A 25,943-nucleotide genomic window follows, 5' to 3' on the forward strand; every position below is an offset into this window, starting at 1 on the left:
GGGGCATGTACCCAGGTGAGGTGTGAGAGGGAGGAGACAGGGCGGGGGGATTACACAGGTAATTCAGTGATGGACATCCCTAGTGGGCAGTGAGGGGCATGTACCCAGGTGAGGTGTGAGGGGGGAGACAGGGCGGGGGGCATTACACAGGTAATTCAGTGATGGACATCCCTAGTGGGCAGTGAGGGGCATGTACCCAGGTGAGGTGTGAGAGTGGGAGACAGGGCGGGGGCATTACACAGGTAATTCAGTGATGGACATCCCTAGTGGGCAGTGAGGGGCATGTACCCAGGTGAGGTGTGAGAGTGGGAGACAGGGCGGCGGGGGCATTACACAGGTAATACAGTGATGGACATCTCTAGTGAGCAGTGAGGGGCATGTACCCAGGTGAGGTGTGAGAGGGGGGAGACAGGGCGGGGAGCATTACACAGGTAATTCAGTGATAACCATCCCTAGTGGGCAGTGAGGGGCATGTATCCAGGTGAGGTGTGAGAGGGGGGAGACAGGGTGGGGGGCATTACATGGGTAATTCAATGATAACCATCCCTAGTGGGCAGTGAGGGGCATGTACCCAGGTGAGGTGTGAGAGGGGGGAGACAGGGCGGGGGGCATTACACAGGTAACTCAGTGATAACCATCCCTAGTGGGCAGTGAGGGGCATGTACCCAGGTGAGGTGTGAGAGGGAGGAGACAGGGCGGGGGCATTACACAGGTAATTCAGTGATGGACATCCCTAGTGGGCAGTGAGGGGCATGTACCCAGGTGAGGTGTGAGAGGGAGGAGACAGGGCGGGGGCATTACACAGGTAATTCAGTGATGGACATCCCTAGTGGGCAGTGAGGGGCATGTACCCAGGTGAGGTGTGAGAGGGGGGAGACAGGGCGGGGGGCATTACACAGGTAATTCAGTGATGGACATCCCTAGTGGGCAGTGAGAGGCATGTACCCAGGTGAGGTGTGAGAGGGAGGAGACAGGGCGGGGGCATTACACAGGTAATTCAGTGATGGACATCCCTAGTGGGCAGTGCGGGGCATGTACCCAGGTGAGGTGTGAGAGTGGGAGAGAGGGCAGGGGGGGCATTACACAGGTAATACAGTGATGGACATCTCTAGTGGGCAGTGAGGGGCATGTACCCAGGTGAGGTGTGAGAGTGGGAGACAGGGCGGTGGGGGCATTACACAGGTAATACAGTGATGGACATCTCTAGTGGGCAGTGAGGGGCATGTACCCAGGTGAGGTGTGAGAGGGAGGAGACAGGGCGGGGGCATTACACAGGTAATACAGTGATGGACATCTCTAGTGGGCAGTGAGGGGCATGTACCCAGGTGAGGTGTGAGAGGGGGGAGACAGGGCGGGGGCATTACACAGGTAATACAGTGATGGACATCTCTAGTGAGCAGTGAGGGGCATGTACCCAGGTGAGGTATGAGAGGGGGGAGACAGGGCGGGGGCATTACACAGGTAATACAGTGATGGACATCCCTAGTGGGCAGTGAGGGGCATGTACCCAGGTGAGGTGTGAGAGGGGGAGACAGGGCGGGGGCATTACACAGGTAATACAGTGATGGACATCCCTAGTGGGCAGTGAGAGGCATGTACCCAGGTGAGGTGTGAGAGGGAGGAGACAGGGCGGGGGCATTACACAGGTAATTCAGTGATGGACATCCCTAGTGGGCAGTGAGGGGCATGTACCCAGGTGAGGTGTGAGAGTGGGAGACAGGGCGGCGGGGGGCATTACACAGGTAATACAGTGATGGACATCTCTAGTGAGCAGTGAGGGGCATGTACCCCGGTGAGGTGTGAGAGGGGGAGACAGGGCGGGGGGCATTACACAGGTAATTCAGTGATGGACATCCCTAGTGGGCAGTGAGGGGCATGTACCCAGGTGAGGTGTGAGAGGAGAAGACAGGGTGGGGGCATTAAACAGGTAATACAGTGATGGACATCTCTAGTGGGCAGTGAGGGGCATGTACCCAGGTGAGGTGTGAGAGGGGGAGACAGGGCGGGGGGCATTACACAGGTAATTCAGTGATGGACATCCCTAGTGGGCAGTGAGGGGCATGTACCCAGGTGAGGTGTGAGAGGAGGAGACAGGGTGGGGGGCATTACATGGGTAATTCAGTGATAACCATCCCTAGTGGGCAGTGAGGGGCATGTACCCAGGTGAGGTGTGAGAGGGGGAGACAGGGCGGGGGGCATTACACAGGTAATACAGTGATGGACATCCCTAGTGGGCAGTGAGGGGCATGTACCCAGGTGAGGTGTGAGAGGGGGAGACAGGGCGGGGGGCATTACACAGGTAATTCAGTGATAACCATCCCTAGTGGGCAGTGAGGGGCATGTATCCAGGTGAGGTGTGAGAGGGGGGAGACAGGGTGGGGGGCATTACATGGGTAATTCAGTGATAACCATCCCTAGTGGGCAGTGAGGGGCATGTACCCAGGTGAGGTGTGAGAGGGGGAGACAGGGCGGGGGGCATTACACAGGTAATACAGTGATGGACATCCCTAGTGGGCAGTGAGGGGCATGTACCCAGGTGAGGTGTGAGAGGGGGAGACAGGGCGGGGGGCATTACACAGGTAATTCAGTGATGGACATCCCTAGTGGGCAGTGAGGGGCATGTACCCAGGTGAGGTGTGAGAGGAGGAGACAGGGTGGGGGCATTACACAGGTAATACAGTGATAACCATCCCTAGCGGGCAGTGAGGGGCATGTACCCAGGTGAGGTGTGAGAGTGGGAGACAGGGCGGCGGGGGCATTACACAGGTAATACAGTGATGGACATCTCTAGTGAGCAGTGAGGGGCATGTACCCCGGTGAGGTGTGAGAGGGGGGAGACAGGGCGGGGGGCATTACACAGGTAATTCAGTGATAACCATCCCTAGTGGGCAGTGAGGGGCATGTATCCAGGTGAAGTGTGAGAGGGGGGAGACAGGGTGGGGGGCATTACATGGGTAATTCAGTGATAACCATCCCTAGTGGGCAGTGAGGGGCATGTACCCAGGTGAGGTGTGAGAGGGGGGAGACAGGGCGGGGGGCATTACACAGGTAACTCAGTGATAACCATCCCTAGTGGGCAGTGAGGGGCATGTACCCAGGTGAGGTGTGAGAGGGAGGAGACAGGGCGGGGGCATTACACAGGTAATTCAGTGATGGACATCCCTAGTGGGCAGTGAAGGGCATGTACCCAGGTGAGGTGTGAGAGGGAGGAGACAGGGCGGGGGCATTACACAGGTAATTCAGTGATGGACATCCCTAGTGGGCAGTGAGGGGCATGTACCCAGGTGAGGTGTGAGAGGGGGGAGACAGGGCGGGGGGCATTACACAGGTAATTTAGTGATGGACATCCCTAGTGGGCAGTGAGAGGCATGTACCCAGGTGAGGTGTGAGAGGGAGGAGACAGGGCGGGGGCATTACACAGGTAATTCAGTGATGGACATCCCTAGTGGGCAGTGCGGGGCATGTACCCAGGTGAGGTGTGAGAGTGGGAGACAGGGCGGGGGGGGGGGCATTATACAGGTAATACAGTGATGGACATCTCTACTGGGCAGTGAGGGGCATGTACCCAGGTGAGGTGTGAGAGTGGGAGACAGGGCGGGGGGGGCATTACACAGGTAATACAGTGATGGACATCTCTAGTGGGCAGTGAGGGGCATGTACCCAGGTGAGGTGTGAGAGGGGGGAGACAGGGCGGGGGCATTACACAGGTAATACAGTGATGGACATCTCTAGTGGGCAGTGAGGGGCATGTACCCAGGTGAGGTGTGAGTGGGGGGAGACAGGGCGGGGGGCATTACACAGGTAATACAGTGATGGACATCTCTAGTGAGCAGTGAGGGGCATGTACCCAGGTGAGGTGTGAGAGGGGGGAGACAGGGCGGGGGGCATTACACAGGTAATACAGTGATAACCATCCCTAGCGGGCAGTGAGAGGCATGTACCCAGGTGAGGTGTGAGAGGGGGGAGACAGGGCGGGGGCATTACACAGGTAATACAGTGATGGACATCTCTAGTGGGCAGTGAGGGGCATGTAGCCAGGTGAGGTGTGAGAGGGGGGAGACAGGGCGGGGGGCATTACACAGGTAATACAGTGATGGACATCTCTAGTGAGCAGTGAGAGGCATGTACCCAGGTGAGGTGTGAGAGGGGGGAGACAGGGCGGGGGCATTACACATTTAATACAGTGATGGACATCCCTAGTGGGCAGTGAGAGGCATGTAGCAGGTGAGGTGTGAGAGGGGGGAGACAGGGCGGGGGGCATTACACAGGTAATTCAGTGATAACCATCCCTAGTGGGCAGTGAGGGGCATGTACCCAGGTGAGGTGTGAGAGGGGGGAGACAGGGCGGGGGGCATTACACAGGTAATATAGTGATGGACATCCCTAGTGAGCAGTGAGGGGCATGCACCCAGGTGAGGTGTGAGAGGGGGGAGACAGGGCGGGGGGCATTACACAGGTAATTCAGTGATAACCATCCCTAGTGGGCAGTGAGGGGCATGTACCCAGGTGAGGTGTGAGAGGGGGGAGACAGGGCGGGGGGCATTACACAGGTAACACAGTGATAACCATCCCTAGCGGGCAGTGAGGGGCATGTACCCAGGTGAGGTGTGAGAGTGGGAGACAGGGCGGGGGCATTACACAGGTAACACAGTGATAACCATCCCTAGCGGGCAGTGAGGGGCATGTACCCAGGTGAGGTGTGAGAGGGGGGAGACAGGGCGGGGGGCATTACACAGGTAATTCAGTGATGGACATCCCTAGTGGGCAGTGAGAGGCATGTACCCAGGTGTGGTGTGAGAGGGAGGAGACAGGGCGGGGGCATTACACAGGTAATTCAGTGATGGACATCCCTAGTGGGCAGTGCGGGGCATGTACCCAGGTGAGGTGTGAGAGTGGGAGACAGGGCGGGGGGGGGGGGGCATTATACAGGTAATACAGTGATGGACATCTCTACTGGGCAGTGAGGGGCATGTACCCAGGTGAGGTGTGAGAGTGGGAGACAGGGCGGGGGGGGCATTACACAGGTAATACAGTGATGGACATCTCTAGTGGGCAGTGAGGGGCATGTACCCAGGTGAGGTGTGAGAGGGGGGAGACAGGGCGGGGGCATTACACAGGTAATACAGTGATGGACATCTCAAGTGGGCAGTGAGGGGCATGTACCCAGGTGAGGTGTGAGTGGGGGGAGACAGGGCGGGGGCATTACACATTTAATACAGTGATGGACATCCCTAGTGGGCAGTGAGAGGCATGTAGCAGGTGAGGTGTGAGAGGGGGGAGACAGGGCGGGGGGCATTACACAGGTAATACAGTGATGGACATCTCTAGTGAGCAGTGAGGGGCATGTACCCAGGTGAGGTGTGAGAGGGGGAGACAGGGCGGGGGGCATTACACAGGTAATACAGTGATGGACATCTCTAGTGAGCAGTGAGGGGCATGTACCCAGGTGAGGTGTGAGAGGGGGGAGACAGGGCGGGGGCATTACACATGTAACACAGTGATGGACATCCCTAGCGGGCAGTGAGAGGCATGTACCCAGGTGAGGTGTGAGAGTGGGAGACAGGGCGGCAGCATTACACAGGTAATTCAGTGATAACCATTCCTAGCGGGCAGTGAGGGGCATGTACCCAGGTGAGGTGTGAGAGTGGGAGACAGGGCGGGGGCATTACACAGGTAACACAGTGATAACCATCCCTAGCGGGCAGTGAGGGGCATGTACCCAGGTGAGGTGTGAGAGGGGGGAGACAGGGCGGGGGGCATTACACAGGTAATATAGTGATGGACATCCCTAGTGAGCAGTGAGGGGCATGCACCCAGGTGAGGTGTGAGAGGGGGGAGACAGGGCGGGGGGCATTACACAGGTAATTCAGTGATAACCATCCCTAGTGAGCAGTGAGGGGCATGTACCCAGGTGGAGGTGTGAGAGTGGGAGACAGGGCGGGGGCATTACACAGGTAACACAGTGATAACCATCACTAGCGGGCAGTGAGGGGCATGTACCCAGGTGAGGTGTGAGAGTGGGAGACAGGGCGGGGGCATTACACAGGTAACACAGTGATAACCATCCCTAGCGGGCAGTGAGGGGCATGTACCCAGGTGAGGTGTGAGAGGGGGGAGACAGGGCGGGGGGCATTACACAGGTAATATAGTGATGGACATCCCTAGTGGGCAGTGAGAGGCATGTACCCAGGTGAGGTGTGAGAGGGGGGAGACAGGGCGGGGGGCATTACACAGGTAATACAGTGATGGACATCCCTAGTGGGCAGTGAGAGGCATGTACCCAGTTGAGGTGTGAGAGGGGGGAGACAGGGCGGGGGCATTACACAGGTAACACAGTGATAACCATCCCTAGCGGGCAGTGAGGGGCATGTACCCAGGTGAGGTGTGACAGGGGGGAGACAGGGCGGGGGGCATTACACAGGTAATACAGTGATGGACATCCCTAGTGGGCAGTGAGGGGCATGTACCCAGGTGAGGTGTGAGAGGGGGGAGACAGGGCTGGGGCATTACACAGGTAATACAGTGATGGACATCCCTAGTGGGCAGTGAGAGGCATGTACCCAGGTGAGGTGTGAGAGGGGGGAGACAGGGCGGGGGGCATTACACAGGTAATACAGTGATGGACATCTCTAGTGGGCAGTGAGAGGCATGTACCCAGGTGAGGTGTGAGAGGGGGAGACAGGGCGGGGGCATTACACAGGTAATACAGTGATGGACATCTCTAGTGGGCAGTGAGGGGCATGTACCCAGGTGAGGTGTGAGAGGGGGGAGACAGGGCGGGGGGCATTAAACAGGTAATTCAGTGATAACCATTCCTAGCGGGCAGTGAGGGGCATGTACCCAGGTGAGGTGTGAGAGTGGGAGACAGGGCGGGGGCATTACACAGGTAACACAGTGATAACCATCCCTAGCGGGCAGTGAGGGGCATGTACCCAGGTGAGGTGTGAGAGTGGGAGACAGGGCGGGGGCATTACACAGGTAATACAGTGATGGACATCTCTAGTGGGCAGTGAGGGGCATGTACCCAGGTGAGGTGTGAGAGGGGGGAGACAGGGCGGGGGGCATTACACAGGTAATACAGTGATGGACATCCCTAGCGGGCAGTGAGAGGCATGTACCCAGGTGAGGTGTGAGAGTGGGAGACAGGGCGGGGGCATTACACAGGTAATACAGTGATGGACATCTCTAGTGGGCAGTGAGGGGCATGTACCCAGGTGAGGTGTGAGAGGGGGGAGACAGGGCGGGGGGCATTACACAGGTAATTCAGTGATGGACATCCCTAGTGGGCAGTGAGGGGCATGTACCCAGGTGAGGTGTGAGAGGGGGGAGACAGGGCGGGGGGCATTACACAGGTAATTCAGTGATGGACATCCCTAGTGGGCAGTGAGAGGCATGTACCCAGGTGAGGTGTGAGAGGGGGGAGACAGGGCGGGGGGCATTACACAGGTAATTCAGTGATGGACATCCCTAGTGGGCAGTGAGGGGCATGTACCCAGGTGAGGTGTGAGAGGGGGGAGACAGGGCAGGGGGCATTACACAGGTAATTCAGTGATGGACATCCCTAGTGGGCAGTGAGGGGCATGTACCCAGGTGAGGTGTGAGAGGGGGGAGACAGGGCGGGGGGCATTACACAGGTAATTCAGTGATGGACATCCCTAGTGGGCAGTGAGGGGCATGTACCCAGGTGAGGTGTGAGAGGGGGGAGACAGGGCGGGGGGCATTACACAGGTAATTCAGTGATGGACATCCCTAGTGGGCAGTGAGGGGCATGTACCCAGGTGAGGTGTGAGAGGGGGGAGACAGGGCGGGGGGCATTACACAGGTAATTCAGTGATGGACATCCCTAGTGGGCAGTGAGAGGCATGTACCCAGGTGAGGTGTGAGAGGGAGGAGACAGGGCGGGGGCATTACACAGGTAACACAGTGATGGACATCCCTAGTGGGCAGTGAGAGGCATGTACCCAGGTGAGGTGTGAGAGGGAGGAGACAGGGCGGGGGCATTACACAGGTAACACAGTGATGGACATCTCTAGTGAGCAGTGAGAGGCATGTACCCAGGTGAGGTGTGAGAGGGGGGAGACAGGGCGGGGGGCATTACACAGGTAACACAGTGATGGACATCCCTAGCGGGCAGTGAGAGGCATGTACCCAGGTGAGGTGTGAGAGTGGGAGACAGGGCGGGGGCATTACACAGGTAATACAGTGATGGACATCTCTAGTGGGCAGTGAGGGGCATGTACCCAGGTGAGGTGTGAGAGGGGGGAGACAGGGCGGGGGGCATTACACAGGTAATTCAGTGATAACCATTCCTAGCGGGCAGTGAGGGGCATGTACCCAGGTGAGGTGTGAGAGTGGGAGACAGGGCGGGGGCATTACACAGGTAATACAGTGATGGACATCTCTAGTGGGCAGTGAGGGGCATGTACCCAGGTGAGGTGTGAGAGGGGGGAGACAGGGCGGGGGGCATTACACAGGTAATTCAGTGATGGACATCCCTAGTGGGCAGTGAGGGGCATGTACCCAGGTGAGGTGTGAGAGGGGGGAGACAGGGCGGGGGGCATTACACAGGTAATTCAGTGATGGACATCCCTAGTGGGCAGTGAGAGGCATGTACCCAGGTGAGGTGTGAGAGGGGGGAGACAGGGCGGGGGGCATTACACAGGTAATTCAGTGATGGACATCCCTAGTGGGCAGTGAGGGGCATGTACCCAGGTGAGGTGTGAGAGGGGGGAGACAGGGCGGGGGGCATTACACAGGTAATTCAGTGATGGACATCCCTAGTGGGCAGTGAGGGGCATGTACCCAGGTGAGGTGTGAGAGGGGGGAGACAGGGCGGGGGGCATTACACAGGTAATTCAGTGATGGACATCCCTAGTGGGCAGTGAGAGGCATGTACCCAGGTGAGGTGTGAGAGGGGGGAGACAGGGTGGGGGGCATTACACACGTAATTCAGTGATGGACATCCCTAGTGGGCAGTGAGGGGCATGTACCCAGGTGAGGTGTGAGAGGGGGGAGACAGGGCGGGGGGCATTACACAGGTAATTCAGTGATGGACATCCCTAGTGGGCAGTGAGGGGCATGTACCCAGGTGAGGTGTGAGAGGGGGGAGACAGGGCGGGGGGCATTACACAGGTAATTCAGTGATGGACATCCCTAGTGGGCAGTGAGGGGCATGTACCCAGGTGAGGTGTGAGAGGGAGGAGACAGGGCGGGGGCATTACACAGGTAATTCAGTGATGGACATCCCTAGTGGGCAGTGAGGGGCATGTACCCAGGTGAGGTGTGAGAGGGAGGAGACAGGGCGGGGGCATTACACAGGTAATTCAGTGATGGACATCCCTAGTGGGCAGTGAGGGGCATGTACCCAGGTGAGGTGTGAGAGTGGGGAGACAGGGCGGGGGTATTACACAGGTAATGCAGTGATGGAATTCCCTAGTGGGCACTGAGGGGCATGTACCCAGGTGAGGTGTGAGAGGGGGGAGACAGGGCGGGGGGCATTACACAGGTAACTCAGTGATAACCCTCCCAAGTGGGCAGTGAGGGGCATGTACCCAGGTGAGGTGTGAGAGGGAGGAGACAGGGCGGGGGCATTACACAGGTAATTCAGTGATGGACATCCCTAGTGGGCAGTGAGGGGCATGTACCCAGGTGAGGTGTGAGAGGGAGGAGACAGGGCGGGGGCATTACACAGGTAATTCAGTGATGGACATCCCTAGTGGGCAGTGAGGGGCATGTACCCAGGTGAGGTGTGAGAGGGAGGAGACAGGGCGGGGGCATTACACAGGTAATACAGTGATGGACATCCCTAGTGGGCAGTGAGGGGCATGTACCCAGGTGAGGTGTGAGAGGGAGGAGACAGGGCGGGGGCATTACACAGGTAACACAGTGATGGACATCTCTAGTGAGCAGTGAGAGGCATGTACCCAGGTGAGGTGTGAGAGGGGGGAGACAGGGCGGGGGGCATTACACAGGTAACACAGTGATGGACATCCCTAGCGGGCAGTGAGAGGCATGTACCCAGGTGAGGTGTGAGAGTGGGAGACAGGGTGGGGGCATTACACAGGTAATACAGTGATGGACATCTCTAGTGGGCAGTGAGGGGCATGTACCCAGGTGAGGTGTGAGAGGGGGGAGACAGGGCGGGGGGAATTACACAGGTAATTCAGTGATGGGCATCCCTAGTGGGCAGTGAGAGGCATGTACCCAGGTGAGGTGTGAGAGGGGGGAGACAGGGCGGGGGGCATTACATGGGTAATTCAGTGATAACCATCCCTAGTGGGCAGTGAGGGGCATGTACCCAGGTGAGGTGTGAGAGGGGGAGACAGGGCGGGGGCATTACACAGGTAATACAGTGATGGACATCTCTAGTGGGCAGTGAGGGGCATGTACCCAGGTGAGGTGTGAGAGGGGGGAGACAGGGCGGGGGGCATTACACAGGTAATTCAGTGATAACCATTCCTAGCGGGCAGTGAGGGGCATGTACCCAGGTGAGGTGTGAGAGTGGGAGACAGGGCGGGGGCATTACACAGGTAATACAGTGATGGACATCTCTAGTGGGCAGTGAGGGGCATGTACCCAGGTGAGGTGTGAGAGGGGGGAGACAGGGCGGGGGGCATTACACAGGTAATTCAGTGATGGACATCCCTAGTGGGCAGTGAGGGGCATGTACCCAGGTGAGGTGTGAGAGGGGGGAGACAGGGCGGGGGGCATTACACAGGTAATTCAGTGATGGACATCCCTAGTGGGCAGTGAGAGGCATGTACCCAGGTGAGGTGTGAGAGGGGGGAGACAGGGCGGGGGGCATTACACAGGTAATTCAGTGATGGACATCCCTAGTGGGCAGTGAGGGGCATGTACCCAGGTGAGGTGTGAGAGGGGGGAGACAGGGCGGGGGGCATTACACAGGTAATTCAGTGATGGACATCCCTAGTGGGCAGTGAGGGGCATGTACCCAGGTGAGGTGTGAGAGGGGGGAGACAGGGCGGGGGGCATTACACAGGTAATTCAGTGATGGACATCCCTAGTGGGCAGTGAGAGGCATGTACCCAGGTGAGGTGTGAGAGGGGGGAGACAGGGTGGGGGGCATTACACAGGTAATTCAGTGATGGACATCCCTAGTGGGCAGTGAGGGGCATGTACCCAGGTGAGGTGTGAGAGGGGGGAGACAGGGCGGGGGGCATTACACAGGTAATTCAGTGATGGACATCCCTAGTGGGCAGTGAGGGGCATGTACCCAGGTGAGGTGTGAGAGGGAGGAGACAGGGCGGGGGCATTACACAGGTAATTCAGTGATGGACATCCCTAGTGGGCAGTGAGGGGCATGTACCCAGGTGAGGTGTGAGAGGGAGGAGACAGGGCGGGGGCATTACACAGGTAATTCAGTGATGGACATCCCTAGTGGGCAGTGAGGGGCATGTACCCATGTGAGGTGTGAGAGTGGGGAGACAGGGCGGGGGTATTACACAGGTAATGCAGTGATGGAATTCCCTAGTGGGCACTGAGGGGCATGTACCCAGGTGAGGTGTGAGAGGGGGGAGACAGGGCGGGGGGCATTACACAGGTAATTCAGTGATGGACATCCCTAGTGGGCAGTGAGGGGCATGTACCCAGGTGAGGTGTGAGAGGGAGGAGACAGGGCGGGGGCATTACACAGGTAATTCAGTGATGGACATCCCTAGTGGGCAGTGAGGGGCATGTACCCAGGTGAGGTGTGAGAGGGAGGAGACAGGGCGGGGGCATTACACAGGTAATACAGTGATGGACATCCCTAGTGGGCAGTGAGGGGCATGTACCCAGGTGAGGTGTGAGAGGGAGGAGACAGGGCGGGGGCATTACACAGGTAACACAGTGATGGACATCTCTAGTGAGCAGTGAGAGGCATGTACCCAGGTGAGGTGTGAGAGGGGGGAGACAGGGCGGGGGGCATTACACAGGTAACACAGTGATGGACATCCCTAGCGGGCAGTGAGAGGCATGTACCCAGGTGAGGTGTGAGAGTGGGAGACAGGGTGGGGGCATTACACAGGTAATACAGTGATGGACATCTCTAGTGGGCAGTGAGGGGCATGTACCCAGGTGAGGTGTGAGAGGGGGGAGACAGGGCGGGGGGAATTACACAGGTAATTCAGTGATGGGCATCCCTAGTGGGCAGTGAGAGGCATGTACCCAGGTGAGGTGTGAGAGGGGGGAGACAGGGCGGGGGGCATTACATGGGTAATTCAGTGATAACCATCCCTAGTGGGCAGTGAGGGGCATGTACCCAGGTGAGGTGTGAGAGGGGGAGACAGGGCGGGGGCATTACACAGGTAATACAGTGATGGACATCTCTAGTGGGCAGTGAGGGGCATGTACCCAGGTGAGGTGTGAGAGGGGGGAGACAGGGCGGGGGGCATTACACAGGTAATTCAGTGATAACCATTCCTAGCGGGCAGTGAGGGGCATGTACCCAGGTGAGGTGTGAGAGTGGGAGACAGGGCGGGGGCATTACACAGGTAATACAGTGATGGACATCTCTAGTGGGCAGTGAGGGGCATGTACCCAGGTGAGGTGTGAGAGGGGGGAGACAGGGCGGGGGGCATTACACAGGTAATTCAGTGATGGACATCCCTAGTGGGCAGTGAGGGGCATGTACCCAGGTGAGGTGTGAGAGGGGGGAGACAGGGCGGGGGGCATTACACAGGTAATTCAGTGATGGACATCCCTAGTGGGCAGTGAGAGGCATGTACCCAGGTGAGGTGTGAGAGGGGGGAGACAGGGCGGGGGGCATTACACAGGTAATTCAGTGATGGACATCCCTAGTGGGCAGTGAGGGGCATGTACCCAGGTGAGGTGTGAGAGGGGGGAGACAGGGCGGGGGGCATTACACAGGTAATTCAGTGATGGACATCCCTAGTGGGCAGTGAGGGGCATGTACCCAGGTGAGGTGTGAGAGGGGGGAGACAGGGCGGGGGGCATTACACAGGTAATTCAGTGATGGACATCCCTAGTGGGCAGTGAGAGGCATGTACCCAGGTGAGGTGTGAGAGGGGGGAGACAGGGTGGGGGGCATTACACAGGTAATTCAGTGATGGACATCCCTAGTGGGCAGTGATGGGCATGTACCCAGGTGAGGTGTGAGAAGGGGGAGACAGGGCGGGGGGCATTACACAGGTAATTCAGTGATGGACATCCCTAGTGGGCAGTGAGGGGCATGTACCCAGGTGAGGTGTGAGAGGGGGGAGACAGGGCGGGGGGCATTACACAGGTAATTCAGTGATGGACATCCCTAGTGGGCAGTGAGGGGCATGTACCCAGGTGAGGTGTGAGAGGGAGGAGACAGGGCGGGGGCATTACACAGGTAATTCAGTGATGGACATCCCTAGTGGGCAGTGAGGGGCATGTACCCAGGTGAGGTGTGAGAGGGAGGAGACAGGGCGGGGGCATTACACAGGTAATTCAGTGATGGACATCCCTAGTGGGCAGTGAGGGGCATGTACCCATGTGAGGTGTGAGAGTGGGGAGACAGGGCGGGGGTATTACACAGGTAATGCAGTGATGGAATTCCCTAGTGGGCACTGAGGGGCATGTACCCAGGTGAGGTGTGAGAGGGGGGAGACAGGGCGGGGGGCATTACACAGGTAACTCAGTGATAACCCTCCCTAGTGGGCAGTGAGGGGCATGTACCCAGGTGAGGTGTGAGAGGGAGGAGACAGGGCGGGGGCATTACACAGGTAATTCAGTGATGGACATCCCTAGTGGGCAGTGAGGGGCATGTACCCAGGTGAGGTGTGAGAGGGAGGAGACAGGGCGGGGGCATTACACAGGTAATTCAGTGATGGACATCCCTAGTGGGCAGTGAGGGGCATGTACCCAGGTGAGGTGTGAGAGGGAGGAGACAGGGCGGGGGCATTACACAGGTAATACAGTGATGGACATCCCTAGTGGGCAGTTAGGGGCATGTACCCAGGTGAGGTGTGAGAGGGAGGAGACAGGGCGGGGGCATTACACAGGTAACACAGTGATGGACATCTCTAGTGAGCAGTGAGAGGCATGTACCCAGGTGAGGTGTGAGAGGGGGGAGACAGGGCGGGGGGCATTACACAGGTAACACAGTGATGGACATCCCTAGCGGGCAGTGAGAGGCATGTACCCAGGTGAGGTGTGAGAGTGGGAGACAGGGCGGGGGCATTACACAGGTAATACAGTGATGGACATCTCTAGTGGGCAGTGAGGGGCATGTACCCAGGTGAGGTGTGAGAGGGGGGAGACAGGGCGGGGGGAATTACACAGGTAATTCAGTGATGGACATCCCTAGTGGGCAGTGAGAGGCATGTACCCAGGTGAGGTGTGAGAGGGGGGAGACAGGGCGGGGGGCATTACACAGGTAATTCAGTGATGGACATCCCTAGTGGGCAGTGAGGGGCATGTACCCAGGTGAGGTGTGAGAGGGGGGAGACAGGGCGGGGGGCATTACACAGGTAATTCAGTGATGGACATCCCTAGTGGGCAGTGAGGGGCATGTACCCAGGTGAGGTGTGAGAGGGGGGAGACAGGGCGGGGGGGCATTACACAGGTAATTCAGTGATGGACATCCCTAGTGGGCAGTGAGAGGCATGTACCCAGGTGAGGTGTGAGAGGGAGGAGACAGGGCGGGGGCATTACACAGGTAATTCAGTGATGGACATCCCTAGTGGGCAGTGAGGGGCATGTACCCAGGTGAGGTGTGAGAGGGAGGAGACAGGGCGGGGGCATTACACAGGTAATTCAGTGATGGACATCCCTAGTGGGCAGTGAGGGGCATGTACCCAGGTGAGGTGTGAGAGTGGGGAGACAGGGCGGGGGTATTACACAGGTAATGCAGTGATGGAATTCCCTAGTGGGCACTGAGGGGCATGTACCCAGGTGAGGTGTGAGAGGGGGGAGACAGGGCGGGGGGCATTACACAGGTAACTCAGTGATAACCCTCCCTAGTGGGCAGTGAGGGGCATGTACCCAGGTGAGGTGTGAGAGGGAGGAGACAGGGCGGGGGCATTACACAGGTAATTCAGTGATGGACATCCCTAGTGGGCAGTGAGGGGCATGTACCCAGGTGAGGTGTGAGAGGGAGGAGACAGGGCGGGGGCATTACACAGGTAATTCAGTGATGGACATCCCTAGTGGGCAGTGAGGGGCATGTACCCAGGTGAGGTGTGAGAGGGAGGAGACAGGGCGGGGGCATTACACAGGTAATACAGTGATGGACATCCCTAGTGGGCAGTGAGGGGCATGTACCCAGGTGAGGTGTGAGAGGGAGGAGACAGGGCGGGGGCATTACACAGGTAATTCAGTGATGGACATCCCTAGTGGGCAGTGAGGGGCATGTACCCAGGTGAGGTGTGAGAGGGAGGAGACAGGGCGGGGGCATTACACAGGTAATACAGTGATGGACATCCCTAGTGGGCAGTGAGGGGCATGTACCCAGGTGAGGTGTGAGAGGGAGGAGACAGGGCGGGGGCATTACACAGGTAACACAGTGATGGACATCTCTAGTGAGCAGTGAGAGGCATGTACCCAGGTGAGGTGTGAGAGGGGGGAGACAGGGCGGGGGGCATTACACAGGTAACACAGTGATGGACATCCCTAGCGGGCAGTGAGAGGCATGTACCCAGGTGAGGTGTGAGAGTGGGAGACAGGGCGGGGGCATTACACAGGTAATACAGTGATGGACATCTCTAGTGGGCAGTGAGGGGCATGTACCCAGGTGAGGTGGGAGAGGGGGAGACAGGGCGGGGGGCATTACACAGGTAATACAGTGATGGACATCCCTAGTGGGCAGTGAGGGGCATGTACCCAGGTGAGGTGTGAGAGGGGGAGACAGGGCGGGGGGCATTACACAGGTAATTCAGTGATGGACATCCCTAGTGGGCAGTGAGGGGCATGTACCCAGGTGAGGTGTGAGAGGAGGAGACAGGGTGGGGGCATTACACAGGTAATACAGTGATAACCATCCCTAGCGGGCAGTGAGGGGCATGTACCCAGGTGAGGTGTGAGAGTAGGAGACAGGGCGGGGGCATTACACAGGTAATACAGTGATGGACATCTCTAGTGAGCAGTGAGGGGCATGTACCCAGGTGAGGTGTGAGAGTGGGAGACAGGGCGGGGGGCATTACACAGGTAATACAGTGATGGACATCTCTAGTGAGCAGTGAGGGGCATGTACCCAGGTGAGGTGTGAGAGGGGGAGACAGGGCGGGGGGCATTACACAGGTAATACAGTGATGGACATCTCTAGTGAGCAGTGAGGGGCATGTACCCAGGTGAGGTGTGAGAGGGGGGAGACAGGGCGGGGGCATTACACATGTAACACAGTGATGGACATCCCTAGCGGGCAGTGAGAGGCATGTACCCAGGTGAGGTGTGAGAGTGGGAGACAGGGCGGCGGCATTACACAGGTAATTCAGTGATAACCATTCCTAGCGGGCAGTGAGGGGCATGTACCCAGGTGAGGTGTGAGAGTGGGAGACAGGGCGGGGGCATTACACAGGTAACACAGTGATAACCATCCCTAGCGGGCAGTGAGGGGCATGTACCCAGGTGAGGTGTGAGAGGGGGGAGACAGGGCGGGGGGCATTACACAGGTAATATAGTGATGGACATCCCTAGTGAGCAGTGAGGGGCATGCACCCAGGTGAGGTGTGAGAGGGGGGAGACAGGGCGGGGGGCATTACACAGGTAATTCAGTGATAACCATCCCTAGTGAGCAGTGAGGGGCATGTACCCAGGTGGAGGTGTGAGAGTGGGAGACAGGGCGGGGGCATTACACAGGTAACACAGTGATAACCATCCCTAGCGGGCAGTGAGGGGCATGTACCCAGGTGAGGTGTGAGAGGGGGGAGACAGGGCGGGGGGCATTACACAGGTAATTCAGTGATGGACATCCCTAGTGGGCAGTGAGGGGCATGTACCCAGGTGGAGGTGTGAGAGTGGGAGACAGGGCGGGGGCATTACACAGGTAACACAGTGATAACCATCCCTAGCGGGCAGTGAGGGGCATGTACCCAGGTGAGGTGTGAGAGTGGGAGACAGGGCGGGGGCATTACACAGGTAACACAGTAATAACCACCCCTAGCGGGCAGTGAGGGGCATGTACCCAGGTGAGGTGTGAGAGGGGGGAGACAGGGCGGGGGGCATTACACAGGTAATACAGTGATGGACATCCCTAGTGGGCAGTGAGAGGCATGTACCCAGGTGAGGTGTGAGAGGGGGGAGACAGGGCGGGGGGCATTACACAGGTAATACAGTGATGGACATCCCTAGTGGGCAGTGAGAGGCATGTACCCAGGTGAGGTGTGAGAGGGGGGAGACAGGGCGGGGGCATTACACAGGTAACACAGTGATAACCATCCCTAGCGGGCAGTGAGGGGCATGTACCCAGGTGAGGTGTGAGAGGGGGGAGACAGGGCGGGGGGCATTACACAGGTAATACAGTGATGGACATCCCTAGTGGGCAGTGAGGGGCATGTACCCAGGTGAGGTGTGAGAGGGGGGAGACAGGGCTGGGGCATTACACAGGTAATACAGTAATGGACATCCCTAGTGGGCAGTGAGAGGCATGTACCCAGGTGAGGTGTGAGAGGGGGGAGACAGGGCGGGGGGCAATACACAGGTAATACAGTGATGGACATCTCTAGTGGGCAGTGAGAGGCATGTACCCAGGTGAGGTGTGAGAGGGGGAGACAGGGCGGGGGCATTACACAGGTAATACAGTGATGGACATCTCTAGTGGGCAGTGAGGGGCATGTACCCAGGTGAGGTGTGAGAGGGGGGAGACAGGGCGGGGGGCATTAAACAGGTAATTCAGTGATAACCATTCCTAGCGGGCAGTGAGGGGCATGTACCCAGGTGAGGTGTGAGAGTGGGAGACAGGGCTGGGGCATTACACAGGTAACACAGTGATAACCATCCCTAGCGGGCAGTGAGGGGCATGTACCCAGGTGAGGTGTGAGAGTGGGAGACAGGGCGGGGGCATTACACAGGTAATACAGTGATGGACATCTCTAGTGGGCAGTGAGGGGCATGTACCCAGGTGAGGTGTGAGAGGGGGGAGGCAGGGCGGGGGGCATTACACAGGTAATACAGTGATGGAAATCCCTAGCGGGCAGTGAGAGGCATGTACCCAGGTGAGGTGTGAGAGTGGGAGACAGGGCGGGGGCATTACACAGGTAATACAGTGATGGACATCTCTAGTGGGCAGTGAGGGGCATGTACCCAGGTGAGGTGTGAGAGGGGGGAGACAGGGCGGGGGTCATTACACAGGTAATTCAGTGATGGACATCCCTAGTGGGCAGTGAGGGGCATGTACCCAGGTGAGGTGTGAGAGGGGGGAGACAGGGCGGGGGGCATTACACAGGTAATTCAGTGATGGACATCCCTAGTGGGCAGTGAGAGGCATGTACCCAGGTGAGGTGTGAGAGGGGGGAGACAGGGCGGGGGGCATTACACAGGTAATTCAGTGATGGACATCCCTAGTGGGCAGTGAGGGGCATGTACCCAGGTGAGGTGTGAGAGGGGGGAGACAGGGCGGGAGGCATTACACAGGTAATTCAGTGATGGACATCCCTAGTGGGCAGTGAGGGGCATGTACCCAGGTGAGGTGTGAGAGGGGGGAGACAGGGCGGGGGGCATTACACAGGTAATTCAGTGATGGACATCCCTAGTGGGCAGTGAGAGGCATGTACCCAGGTGAGGTGTGAGAGGGGGGAGACAGGGCGGGGGGCATTACACAGGTAATTCAGTGATGGACATCCCTAGTGGGCAGTGAGGGGCATGTACCCAGGTGAGGTGTGAGAGGGGGGAGACAGGGCGGGGGGCATTACACAGGTAATTCAGTGATGGACATCCCTAGTGGGCAGTGAGGGGCATGTACCCAGGTGAGGTGTGAGAGGGGGGAGACAGGGCGGGGGGCATTACACAGGTAATTCAGTGATGGACATCCCTAGTGGGCAGTGAGAGGCATGTACCCAGGTGAGGTGTGAGAGGGAGGAGACAGGGCGGGGGCATTACACAGGTAACACAGTGATGGACATCCCTAGTGGGCAGTGAGAGGCATGTACCCAGGTGAGGTGTGAGAGGGAGTAGACAGGGCGGGGGCATTACACAGGTAACACAGTGATGGACATCTCTAGTGAGCAGTGAGAGGCATGTACCCAGGTGAGGTGTGAGAGGGGGGAGACAGGGCGGGGGGCATTACACAGGTAACACAGTGATGGACATCCCTAGCGGGCAGTGAGAGGCATGTACCCAGGTGAGGTGTGAGAGTGGGAGACAGGGCGGGGGCATTACACAGGTAATACAGTGATGGACATCTCTAGTGGGCAGTGAGGGGCATGTACCCAGGTGAGGTGTGAGAGGGGGGAGACAGGGCGGGGGGCATTACACAGGTAATTCAGTGATAACCATTCCTAGCGGGCAGTGAGGGGAATGTACCCAGGTGAGGTGTGAGAGTGGGAGACAGGGCGGGGGCATTACACAGGTAATACAGTGATGGACATCTCTAGTGGGCAGTGAGGGGCATGTACCCAGGTGAGGTGTGAGAGGGGGGAGACAGGGCGGGGGGCATTACACAGGTAATTCAGTGATGGACATCCCTAGTGGGCAGTGAGGGGCATGTACCCAGGTGAGGTGTGAGAGGGGGGAGACAGGGCGGGGGGCATTACACAGGTAATTCAGTGATGGACATCCCTAGTGGGCAGTGAGAGGCATGTACCCAGGTGAGGTGTGAGAGGGGGGAGACAGGGCGGGGGGCATTACACAGGTAATTCAGTGATGGACATCCCTAGTGGGCAGTGAGGGGCATGTACCCAGGTGAGGTGTGAGAGGGGGGAGACAGGGCGGGGGGCATTACACAGGTGATTCAGTGATGGACATCCCTAGTGGGCAGTGAGGGGCATGTACCCAGGTGAGGTGTGAGAGGGGGGAGACAGGGCGGGGGGCATTACACAGGTAATTCAGTGATGGACATCCCTAGTGGGCAGTGAGAGGCATGTACCCAGGTGAGGTGTGAGAGGGGGGAGACAGGGCGGGGGGCATTACACAGGTAATTCAGTGATGGACATCCCTAGTGGGCAGTGAGGGGCATGTACCCAGGTGAGGTGTGAGAGGGGGGAGACAGGGCGGGGGGCATTACACAGGTAATTCAGTGATGGACATCCCTAGTGGGCAGTGAGGGGCATGTACCCAGGTGAGGTGTGAGAGGGGGGAGACAGGGCGGGGGGCATTACACAGGTAATTCAGTGATGGACATCCCTAGTGGGCAGTGAGGGGCATGTACCCAGGTGAGGTGTGAGAGGGAGGAGACAGGGCGGGGGCATTACACAGGTAATTCAGTGATGGACATCCCTAGTGGGCAGTGAGGGGCATGTACCCAGGTGAGGTGTGAGAGGGAGGAGACAGGGCGGGGGCATTACACAGGTAATTCAGTGATGGACATCCCTAGTGGGCAGTGAGGGGCATGTACCCAGGTGAGGTGTGAGAGTGGGGAGACAGGGCGGGGGTATTACACAGGTAATGCAGTGATGGAATTCCCTAGTGGGCACTGAGGGGCATGTACCCAGGTGAGGTGTGAGAGGGGGGAGACAGGGCGGGGGGCATTACACAGGTAACTCAGTGATAACCCTCACTAGTGGGCAGTGAGGGGCATGTACCCAGGTGAGGTGTGAGAGGGAGGAGACAGGGCGGGGGCATTACACAGGTAATTCAGTGATGGACATCCCTAGTGGGCAGTGAGGGGCATGTACCCAGGTGAGGTGTGAGAGGGAGGAGACAGGGCGGGGGCATTACCCAGGTAATTCAGTGATGGACATCCCTAGTAGGCAGTGAGGGGCATGTACCCAGGTGAGGTGTGAGAGGGAGGAGACAGGGCGGGGGCATTACACAGGTAATACAGTGATGGACATCCCTAGTGGGCAGTGAGGGGCATGTACCCAGGTGAGGTGTGAGAGGGAGGAGACAGGGCGGGGGCATTACACAGGTAACACAGTGATGGACATCTCTAGTGAGCAGTGAGAGGCATGTACCCAGGTGAGGTGTGAGAGGGGGGAGACAGGGCGGGGGGCATTACACAGGTAACACAGTGATGGACATCCCTAGCGGGCAGTGAGAGGCATGTACCCAGGTGAGGTGTGAGAGTGGGAGACAGGGCGGGGGCATTACACAGGTAATACAGTGATGGACATCTCTAGTGGGCAGTGAGAGGCATGTACCCAGGTGAGGTGTGAGAGGGGGGAGACAGGGCGGGGGGAATTACACAGGTAATTCAGTGATGGACATCCCTAGTGGGCAGTGAGAGGCATGTACCCAGGTGAGGTGTGAGAGGGGGGAGACAGGGCGGGGGCATTACACAGGTAATTCAGTGATGGACATCCCTAGTGGGCAGTGAGAGGCATGTACCCAGGTGAGGTGTGAGAGGGAGGAGACAGGGCGGGGGCATTACACAGGTAACACAGTGATGGACATCTCTAGTGAGCAGTGAGAGGCATGTACCCAGGTGAGGTGTGAGAGGGGGGAGACAGGGCGGGGGGCATTACACAGGTAACACAGTGATGGACATCCCTAGCGGGCAGTGAGAGGCATGTACCCAGGTGAGGTGTGAGAGTGGGAGACAGGGCGGGGGCATTACACAGGTAATACAGTGATGGACATCTCTAGTGGGCAGTGAGGGGCATGTACCCAGGTGAGGTGTGAGAGGGGGGAGACAGGGTGGGGGGCATTACACAGGTAATTCAGTGATGGACATCCCTAGTGGGCAGTGATGGGCATGTACCCAGGTGAGGTGTGAGAGGGGGGAGACAGGGCGGGGGGCATTACACAGGTAATTCAGTGATGGACATCCCTAGTGGGCAGTGAGGGGCATGTACCCAGGTGAGGTGTGAGAGGGGGGAGACAGGGCGGGGGGCATTACACAGGTAATTCAGTGATGGACATCCCTAGTGGGCAGTGAGGGGCATGTACCCAGGTGAGGTGTGAGAGGGAGGAGACAGGGCGGGGGCATTACACAGGTAATTCAGTGATGGACATCCCTAGTGGGCAGTGAGGGGCATGTACCCAGGTGAGGTGTGAGAGGGAGGAGACAGGGCGGGGGCATTACACAGGTAATTCAGTGATGGACATCCCTAGTGGGCAGTGAGGGGCATGTACCCAGGTGAGGTGTGAGAGTGGGGAGACAGGGCGGGGGTATTACACAGGTAATGCAGTGATGGAATTCCCTAGTGGGCACTGAGGGGCATGTACCCAGGTGAGGTGTGAAGAGGGGGGAGACAGGGCGGGGGGCATTACACAGGTAACTCAGTGATAACCCTCCCTAGTGGGCAGTGAGGGGCATGTACCCAGGTGAGGTGTGAGAGGGAGGAGACAGGGCGGGGGCATTACACAGGTAATTCAGTGATGGACATCCCTAGTGGGCAGTGAGGGGCATGTACCCAGGTGAGGTGTGAGAGGGAGGAGACAGGGCGGGGGCATTACACAGGTAATTCAGTGATGGACATCCCTAGTGGGCAGTGAGGGGCATGTACCCAGGTGAGGTGTGAGAGGGAGGAGACAGGGCGGGGGCATTACACAGGTAATACAGTGATGGACATCCCTAGTGGGCAGTGAGGGGCATGTACCCAGGTGAGGTGTGAGAGGGAGGAGACAGGGCGGGGGCATTACACAGGTAACACAGTGATGGACATCTCTAGTGAGCAGTGAGAGGCATGTACCCAGGTGAGGTGTGAGAGGGGGGAGACAGGGCGGGGGGCATTACACAGGTAACACAGTGATGGACATCCCTAGCGGGCAGTGAGAGGCATGTACCCAGGTGAGGTGTGAGAGTGGGAGACAGGGCGGGGGCATTACACAGGTAATACAGTGATGGACATCTCTAGTGGGCAGTGAGGGGCATGTACCCAGGTGAGGTGTGAGAGGGGGGAGACAGGGCGGGGGGCATTACACAGGTAATTCAGTGATGGACATCCCTAGTGGGCAGTGAGAGGCATGTACCCAGGTGAGGTGTGAGAGGGGGGAGACAGGGCGGGGGGCATTACACAGGTAATTCAGTGATGGACATCCCTAGTGGGCAGTGAGGGGCATGTACCCAGGTGAGGTGTGAGAGGGGGGAGACAGGGCGGGGGGCATTACACAGGTAATTCAGTGATGGACATCCCTAGTGGGCAGTGAGGGGCATGTACCCAGGTGAGGTGTGAGAGGGGGGAGACAGGGCGGGGGGCATTACACAGGTAATTCAGTGATGGACATCCCTAGTGGGCAGTGAGAGGCATGTACCCAGGTGAGGTGTGAGAGGGAGGAGACAGGGCGGGGGCATTACACAGGTAATTCAGTGATGGACATCCCTAGTGGGCAGTGAGGGGCATGTACCCAGGTGAGGTGTGAGAGGGAGGAGACAGGGCGGGGGCATTACACAGGTAATTCAGTGATGGACATCCCTAGTGGGCAGTGAGGGGCATGTACCCAGGTGAGGTGTGAGAGTGGGGAGACAGGGCGGGGGTATTACACAGGTAATGCAGTGATGGAATTCCCTAGTGGGCACTGAGGGGCATGTACCCAGGTGAGGTGTGAGAGGGGGGAGACAGGGCGGGGGGCATTACACAGGTAACTCAGTGATAACCCTCCCTAGTGGGCAGTGAGGGGCATGTACCTAGGTGAGGTGTGAGAGGGAGGAGACAGGGCGGGGGCATTACACAGGTAATTCAGTGATGGACATCCCTAGTGGGCAGTGAGGGGCATGTACCCAGGTGAGGTGTGAGAGGGAGGAGACAGGGCGGGGGCATTACACAGGTAATTCAGTGATGGACATCCCTAGTGGGCAGTGAGGGGCATGTACCCAGGTGAGGTGTGAGAGGGAGGAGACAGGGCGGGGGCATTACACAGGTAATACAGTGATGGACATCCCTAGTGGGCAGTGAGGGGCATGTACCCAGGTGAGGTGTGAGAGGGAGGAGACAGGGCGGGGGCATTACACAGGTAATTCAGTGATGGACATCCCTAGTGGGCAGTGAGGGGCATGTACCCAGGTGAGGTGTGAGAGGGAGGAGACAGGGCGGGGGCATTACACAGGTAATACAGTGATGGACATCCCTAGTGGGCAGTGAGGGGCATGTACCCAGGTGAGGTGTGAGAGGGAGGAGACAGGGCGGGGGCATTACACAGGTAACACAGTGATGGACATCTCTAGTGAGCAGTGAGAGGCATGTACCCAGGTGAGGTGTGAGAGGGGGGAGACAGGGCGGGGGGCATTACACAGGTAACACAGTGATGGACATCCCTAGCGGGCAGTGAGAGGCATGTACCCAGGTGAGGTGTGAGAGTGGGAGACAGGGCGGGGGCATTACACAGGTAATACAGTGATGGACATCTCTAGTGGGCAGTGAGGGGCATGTACCCAGGTGAGGTGTGAGAGGGGGAGACAGGGCGGGGGGCATTACACAGGTAATACAGTGATGGACATCCCTAGTGGGCAGTGAGGGGCATGTACCCAGGTGAGGTGTGAGAGGGGGAGACAGGGCGGGGGGCATTACACAGGTAATTCAGTGATGGACATCCCTAGTGGGCAGTGAGGGGCATGTACCCAGGTGAGGTGTGAGAGGAGGAGACAGGGTGGGGGCATTACACAGGTAATACAGTGATAACCATCCCTAGCGGGCAGTGAGGGGCATGTACCCAGGTGAGGTGTGAGAGTGGGAGACAGGGCGGGGGGCATTACACAGGTAATACAGTGATGGACATCTCTAGTGAGCAGTGAGGGGCATGTACCCAGGTGAGGTGTGAGAGGGGGAGACAGGGCGGGGGGCATTACACAGGTAATACAGTGATGGACATCTCTAGTGAGCAGTGAGGGGCATGTACCCAGGTGAGGTGTGAGAGGGGGGAGACAGGGCGGGGGCATTACACATGTAACACAGTGATGGACATCCCTAGCGGGCAGTGAGAGGCATGTACCCAGGTGAGGTGTGAGAGTGGGAGACAGGGCGGCGGCATTACACAGGTAATTCAGTGATAACCATTCCTAGCGGGCAGTGAGGGGCATGTACCCAGGTGAGGTGTGAGAGTGGGAGACAGGGCGGGGGCATTACACAGGTAACACAGTGATAACCATCCCTAGCGGGCAGTGAGGGGCATGTACCCAGGTGAGGTGTGAGAGGGGGGAGACAGGGCGGGGGGCATTACACAGGTAATATAGTGATGGACATCCCTAGTGAGCAGTGAGGGGCATGCACCCAGGTGAGGTGTGAGAGGGGGGAGACAGGGCGGGGGGCATTACACAGGTAATTCAGTGATAACCATCCCTAGTGAGCAGTGAGGGGCATGTACCCAGGTGGAGGTGTGAGAGTGGGAGACAGGGCGGTGGCATTACACAGGTAACACAGTGATAACCATCCCTAGCGGGCAGTGAGGGGCATGTACCCAGGTGAGGTGTGAGAGTGGGAGACAGGGCGGGGGCATTACACAGGTAACACAGTAATAACCACCCCTAGCGGGCAGTGAGGGGCATGTACCCAGGTGAGGTGTGAGAGGGGGGAGACAGGGCGGGGGGCATTACACAGGTAATACAGTGATGGACATCCCTAGTGGGCAGTGAGAGGCATGTACCCAGGTGAGGTGTGAGAGGGGGGAGACAGGGCGGGGGGCATTACACAGGTAATACAGTGATGGACATCCCTAGTGGGCAGTGAGAGGCATGTACCCAGGTGAGGTGTGAGAGGGGGGAGACAGGGCGGGGGCATTACACAGGTAACACAGTGATAACCATCCCTAGCGGGCAGTGAGGGGCATGTACCCAGGTGAGGTGTGAGAGGGGGGAGACAGGGCGGGGGGCATTACACAGGTAATACAGTGATGGACATCCCTAGTGGGCAGTGAGGGGCATGTACCCAGGTGAGGTGTGAGAGGGGGGAGACAGGGCTGGGGCATTACACAGGTAATACAGTAATGGA

The sequence above is a fragment of the Pseudophryne corroboree genome, assembly GCF_028390025.1.
Source record: "Pseudophryne corroboree isolate aPseCor3 chromosome 3 unlocalized genomic scaffold, aPseCor3.hap2 SUPER_3_unloc_9, whole genome shotgun sequence".
Taxonomy (NCBI): domain Eukaryota; kingdom Metazoa; phylum Chordata; class Amphibia; order Anura; family Myobatrachidae; genus Pseudophryne; species Pseudophryne corroboree.